Below are 7,436 nucleotides of genomic sequence, written 5' to 3'. Positions count from 1 at the left end.
CTCACTGGAGAAGAGCCTAATGCTGGGAAAGATCGAGGGCAATAGAAGAAGGGGACGACAGAGAATGAGGTGGCTGGATGGAGTCACTGAAGCAGTAGGCGTGAGCTTAAATGGACTCCAGAAGATGGTAGAGAACAGGAAGGCCTGGAGGAACATTGTCCATGGGGTTGCGATGGGTCAGACACGACTTCGCAACTAACAATAACAATAACAACAATATTTATATGTAGTCCTTGACTTACAGCCACAATTCAGCCCAAAATTTCTGTTGCTAAGTGAAACATTTGTTACACCCTATTTTATGCCTTTTCTTGCCACAGTTAAGTGAATCACTGTAGTTAAATTAGTAAGATGATTGTTAAGTGAATCTTGGTTCCCCCACTGACTTTGCTTATCAGAAGGATGCAAAAGATGATTGTATGACCCTGGGACATTGCAAGCATCATAAATATGAGCCAGTTGCCAAGTGTCCAAATTTTGTTCATATGACCATGGAGATGCTGCAATGGTCATAACAATGAAAAGTCATTTTTTGCAGTGACATTGTAAGTTCAAACAGCCACTAAACAAATGACTGTAAGTCAAGGCCTACTGTATTGTATTTTTTATTTAGATTTTAGGGTTTATGTTAAATACATAGAGGATTTCATTTCATGTTCATATAACTGTTGTCTTTGTTGAAGGGCAAGATATAAAGTTGCAAATTAACAAAGTTTAAATTTAAAAGCCAAAGGGAGTTTGTTGAACCTGGACTGTTGGTATCTAAATGTTGAAAGCTTCACAACGACCAAATTTCAAGCAGAACTAAAAAGCTTTTTAATGTGCACATTTCTTGTGTTTGTCCAGTTTGGTATGTGGGAATGACCCTGGGATACAGAGCAAGGGACACAGCCAAAGCCATCTTAGCCCAAATTATTAATGTGGGCGGGCCAGCAATATGAGAAGAGACGCTTGCATCCTCTCTCCTCAGCTTTTTGGGTTGTAAAGGAGACAAGGAGCAGATGTACTTTTAGATTTGCAAGATTCTGTTAATGTAGCTTTACATATAATAAATTGTATAATTTATTATATAGTGTAGAATCTTAATTGGTCATGTTTCCTGTCTGGTCTATCTCAAAAGGCTGACAGGTTTGGGGGCCTGTATTCTGTATATTTTAATTGTAAAGTATACATAATACATAAACTATAATTATCTTATCTGGTCATATTTCCTGTCTGGTCTACCTTGCAAGGTAGACAAATTTAGGTTCTTGTATCCTGTTATTCCTTCTTTTGTTGCCATAAATGATTGCCTCCAACAGCAAAACTACACCTTTAAGTTTTAATAATTTATATAAACTTTTGAGCAATTTAAGCCTCAATTTGAAAGCATACACACGAAAGGACATAAATTAACAACATGGAGATTAAAACAAAGTGTCAACGTATAGACCTTAAGAAAGCACAATAGATTTCTAGGTTACATACTACAGATACTAAGATCAGGCTGCTTTATGATAAAGCAGGAATGAATTTATGGTTTAATGGCAGGTCTGAAGAAGCTCAAGATATATAACATCACCTAACCATATGTAGTTCATGTAATTTTCAATTTATGACTAGTTGCTTAACCATTTGTAGTTACGGCTGTTAGGAAAAGTTAGTTATGACCCATCTTCAAAATTATGACTGGCACACCACTCCTACAATGTGATTGCATCTCATGTGATTGCAGGTCACACTTGGCAACTGTTCCATACTTTCAATCGGCAGCCAAATGTCCTGAAATCATGTGATCACCATTTGTAGGCAGGGAAGGTTGCAAGTTGTTGCTGTTGCTGCTGCCTGCTGAAGAATGATTTCCCCTTCCCTCTGTATGGGGTGTGTGTGTGAGGGAAGCTCCAGAGGTGGGCTGTAGAAACGACGTTTGAATCACAAAGATTAATCAAAATGGACATGAACAATTTTATCTCCATTTTGTTCCAGTTCACTATGAAAAAGTTGAAACTGGAAAATGAAGTGGAAAAAATAATTCAGTACATAAGACACCGGTGCAATGTACATGATAGGTCTGTCCCATAGGATTTGTATTTATATATACTCTTAAATTCTACTAATCACAGCAAATATAGTTTTAGCTTTCTCCCTTGATACTGTCAACATTCCCATGCATGCTGGTGATCGTTTCTGTACTTCATTACATAACTCCCTCTTTTTAGACTTGCCATAATTTTTAGAAAAAGTAAACTTGTTTTTTTTTATATAAACATAGATAGGTACACAATGTGTGGTTGTACCAATTTTTGATCTTTTGTATATCTACCAGTATCCTTCAGTATTGGACATATCTCTAGTGGCATCTAAAGGGCTATACATGTAGATCATTGCAAAAAATATGCATGTCTAATTTCAAAGCCAACATGAATATAATTTGCCTGTGAACATCAACATTCATGTGAATATTTGTTCCTGGATATTCTTGGTAAATGCAATAAATAAATGCAAGATATAACAATCAGCATGGGAATAAAAGAAGATGGGCATACATCTAAGTTAGAAGTGCAACTAGTTTTAAAAACACATTTATAATAAAGTCAACTGAAAATACCATTTTCAAACTATTTTATGCTATTTTAAGATGTTATGGTTATGACTGAATACATAAATATAAATAGATTTAATGTTACGGTTTTTTAAACTTCCTCTTACAAATCATGGTTCTCTGGGTAAAAATATAATCCTCCCTCACAATCCCTTCCCCTAATCAAGCGATGTACTATAACATAATAAAAGGATAATCTGCATTTAAAACATATTTATGAAGTACATAGCACTTTGGAATGACATTGAAAGTAATTAAAAATGAAGCACTCAGTATCTACATCTATATAGGAAAAGAAGTGGCAGAATTTGGGGGTGGAATCAAAAGAGGAATCAGCCTAGAGTCTCTACATAGCCACAAATTAACTAAGTCCAACCCAACTTGAATTCCATTGACCTTTATCTAACATCAAGATAGTGCTCTTAGTTGAGTAGATTCTTGTGCATATGTTGGGTAACAAATCAATTTAATTGGGACTTCATGTTTTCATGCCTGACAATCTGGTTGTTTAAAATTTATTATAAGGTCATAGACATGCTTATGTAATATCAGGTAATCTATAAAGGAAGCCAGACAAAAGAACTTTCAAGTCTACTTTTATTGGGTTGATAGCAAGATATTTTTCTGATGCTTCCCATGTTCACTTTTTTATTGAAATCAAGGGAAACCTATCAGATATCTTTATAGGTGGCAGGAGCTGGCTGGCCTTATCTGAACTGGGAAGCTAATTAGGGTCAGGCCTAGCTAGTATTTGTAGAGGAAACAACTAGGAAACTTTAGATTGTAGGTAAAATTGGAAGTAGACAAATGTCTCACCACTGTTACCAACACAATTGTACAGATACATCAATGTTATCCAAATATTATCTACAACTTTATTTGGAGTATTTATATTGAAGGGATTTTATTATGCTTAAGGTTGATATTAGTAATATTGATATTAGCAGTGATACTTTGTAATTACACACACACAGTGTGTGTGTGTGTGTGTGTGTGTATGAAAGCAGCTTTGTAGGTGCTTTATATTGGGAAATTAGTTATATAAAAGCAAATGTTTCATGCTTTAGGTACAGGTGATTGCTTACATGAAAAGAGCATGGTAAGGGGAGGGGGAAAAGTAGTTATGGATGGTGCCTGGGTTGCTGTGTATGAGTCATCATCTAGGAATTATTTTTCTGTACCTTTTGAATGGATCTCTTTATTCTGAAAAGGTATCAAAGGTGGAAGACATCTTTCCTGGTTGTTTGCCTTCATCTCTCTACCAGGCACGAAGAGAGATGGGGTCACCCAACTCTATTTTCATCAAAATAAAAGTTATTTGCTTGTTGAAACCTCGGCTCAGTAGTCTTTTTTTGACTCTTTGAAATTCCTGAGTAATGCTTGGGCAATTGTGAGGCTAAGTGTAAAACCTTACAATATGTTATGTGGAAATAACATGAAAGATGGCTTCCCTACACATAGTAGGCTTAACAGATAGTAAAGAAAAAACCTGCAAATTCACTTCACTTTCCATCAGTGGCCAAGACCCTTACTTTAATCTCAAGTACATTTAAGAAGCCAATGATGTCTACTAAATTGGAAGAACAACAACATTACAGGAAATAATTTCTGGAAATATTCCATCTGTTAATATTATGTTAGAATTTCTTTAAAGCATGATGGGCAACCAAGTGCAGATAATAACAGTGGGTTAGGACGCTGAGCTTGTCGATCAGAAGGTCGGCAGTTTGGCGGGTCGAATCCCGAGTGCCGCGTAACAGAGTTACTCATCCCAGCTTCTGCCAACCTAGCAGTTCGAAAGCACGTAAAAATGCAAGTAGAAAAATAGGGACCACTACGGTGGGAAGGAAACAGCGTTCCGTGCGCATTTGGCGTCTAGTCATGCCGGCCACATGACCACGGAGACGTCCTCGGACAAGCGCTGGCTCTTCGGCTTTGAAACGGAGATGAGCACCGGCCCCTAGAGTCGGAAACGACTAGCACAGATGTGCGGGGGAACCTTTACCTTTACCTTTAACTTTAAGATGTGTGGACTTCAACTTGCAGAACTATGGTGGGCAATTCTGGGAGTTGAAGTCCAGATGTCAGTGTTGCCAAGATTAAGAAACACTGATGTGGAAGAAAGAGGAGCTTTAAAACTTCCTGCACAGAAACCTAAAGAATCATTTGCATCTGCCTTGACTGCAAATAGGTAGCTGATATACACACATGAAAGGAAATTTTGGGAAAGACTGAGAAACTAGGGAAAACAGTGACAAGAGATGACATACTTTATGGCAAACTGAAAACAATGATTTGGAACAAATGATACCTATTTTAAAATGGGTTTTGAATAAACTGCCATTATCCTAATTCATGATGAAACCTTTATTGAGATGTTTCTTGAAAAACTCTTCAAGAGAATGAAGTAGAACCCTAGCACTGGCAGACAACTTCAACTCAAAGTGTCTGTGTGATAAAATAGCTCCACTATGAAAGAACTCAAGCTGCAGGAGTTTTCAGATAAAAAATATTAAATTTCTATTATTTTTTCATCATTAATGGTCATTCCAAAGTAGAATACCCTCTTCTCCTTCCATGATCCAGAATTCCAGTTTCTCCAATTCATCTAATGATTCAGACAGATTAAAAAGAAAGCCCTTCTTCATACACAATTAAACACGAAATAAGTAGATAAAAAAGATTGGAGCAATTTTAACATTTCATGAAGGGTAAGATTAAAAAGAACACTTGCTCTATATTTTCATACTGGATGCAGAATACTTTTGAACACAGCAGCAGATGTGTTTTACCCTAATGTCTAAGTTATGGAATAGCTATAAGATTCTGGGTAGTCAGATAGGAGACTTTTGAAATTATTCAGCTGAACTTTTGTATTTTATTCTGGAACCAACAGAAAAGTTATGAATGACAGGAATTCCAAAAAATGGAGCTCTATAGTCCACACCGCCTTTAAGAGTAATAATAAAGTTTTTATTTTTTATTTTTGTCTTATCTTAAACCCCTCAACTTTAGTTTTTCCCCCCCCAATGGTAAAATGATTCTTCATTCTCAGCAATTATCCAATGCCCCCATGTAATATATTATGAATTTATGCTTAATGTCTCAAAATTCTAATTTGAAAATTAAAACTGTAAATGCACAGCTTGGATGAGAATTAAATTTGCTATGCCATTCTGAATTATCCTATGGTGATACAAGGAAAGGAAAACTATGCACACACAAACAAGCACACACTGTATATCATACACATACACACATATACATATGTATTAGAAAGTGAAACCTACAACTGGAGCTGTGATTGGTAAAATTTAATTAGAGAAAGGCCTGAAATTAGGAGTAGAGATAAGATTTAAAGAAAAGCAAATCTATTGTTCATTCTCCTATTATCCAGACGCATAGTGGCTAAATGCCAGCTGGACGATTCATGATTTAATGCACATTTACGTGGCTGTCAGCAGTCAAAACATTCCCGGAAGCAACTTCAAGGAATCTAATTTACAAAAAGCTTCACAGAAACAAGCCATACTCATGTGCTAATGCCCACACATAAGAATATAATTTACACAGACGTAGTTGTCAGAGGTTTGTTATGAGTGTTTTCTTTTGTGAGGAATGCAACTACACAATTAAAGATCTACTGTAACACTTCCTGCTTCAGCTGTTCCTTTAATAATCAAGCAAGGTGCATACCTTCAATCAGCACACTTCTGAATAAGTTTGGATCAGTTACTGAGGGAATCTCAAGTATCAAGTCACCTATAAACAAGAATCTAATGGAAAGGGCGGAGGAAGAGAATCATAACATACTCTTCCCTTCCTCAAAAAAATAAACCAGCCAAGCTTCTTAAAACATTTCACTGCACCATCCAGTTATACCAAATTCCATTTTGCTACATACCAGGAAAGATCTTTTGACACATACCACACATACACAAGCTTAAAAGTAGTATTTGGCATCTTGTAACAATAGCTATGCAATGATAGATCCACTGCAATGTAAGTGAGTTCCTACTTAATAAGGAATTTGGAGGATCAAACAAAGAATCCACACAAACATGCTGCAGACAATAGAGCATATTAATCCAAGTTCCTATCTTTGCATAAATAGGCATATTGTTACTGCCTGGACTGAACTGAAGGCTACCTCCAGAATTATCACTGATGAATGATCTTTATGTAGAAATATTTCATTCTTCATGAATGAAAAAAGTTATATATGTTCTAATTCAGTTTGTTACCTTTTGTTTTTTTAAAAAAATTCAAGTAAATACTAACAAAAATAGATAGCTACCAGGGTCGAAGATTTCCCGAGACCCTTTTCCTCATGCAATAACAAGATATATTCCTGCTAAATATAATCGTGTTTTATTATGTGATGACCATTCCAGTAGGTTGCACATGTTAACGAACAGTAGAAAATTAGATAGATGACATGATTAACTGTATTCATTTCATGCATGGATGTGTTTTATGGGAGGAGATAAAGACCTAAAAGTAATTACCATGAACTGAAACTCCTTCACTGACCTCTGCCTGCAGCCAGCAGTTGTTAAAGTGCTGATAGGTTTATAATAAAGAGCAATGACTCTCTCTTCTGTATGCTTTTCTTTTATGCTACAGAAGAGTTCCTCCACCGTTGCATGAACACTATACCACTGTATCTATGTCTCTAATGCAGCATAAAGATTACTGTGGAAACCTATCAAATTGGAAAGCAGCAAATGTTGCCAGCCAATGGCAGAAAGGCACATGCAGAATCGAGCACATGCTCTCTGAGGCTTGGATACTGTCACTGCTGTTTAGCAGGCTGCTAATCTAATTATAGCCATTTGCTAGCACAGAACGACGA

The sequence above is a fragment of the Vipera berus genome (genome assembly GCF_964194415.1).
Source record: "Vipera berus genome assembly, chromosome: 3".
Taxonomy (NCBI): domain Eukaryota; kingdom Metazoa; phylum Chordata; class Lepidosauria; order Squamata; family Viperidae; genus Vipera; species Vipera berus.
The sequence above is the reverse complement of the archived record's forward strand: the minus strand, read 5'-3'. Positions refer to the sequence as shown.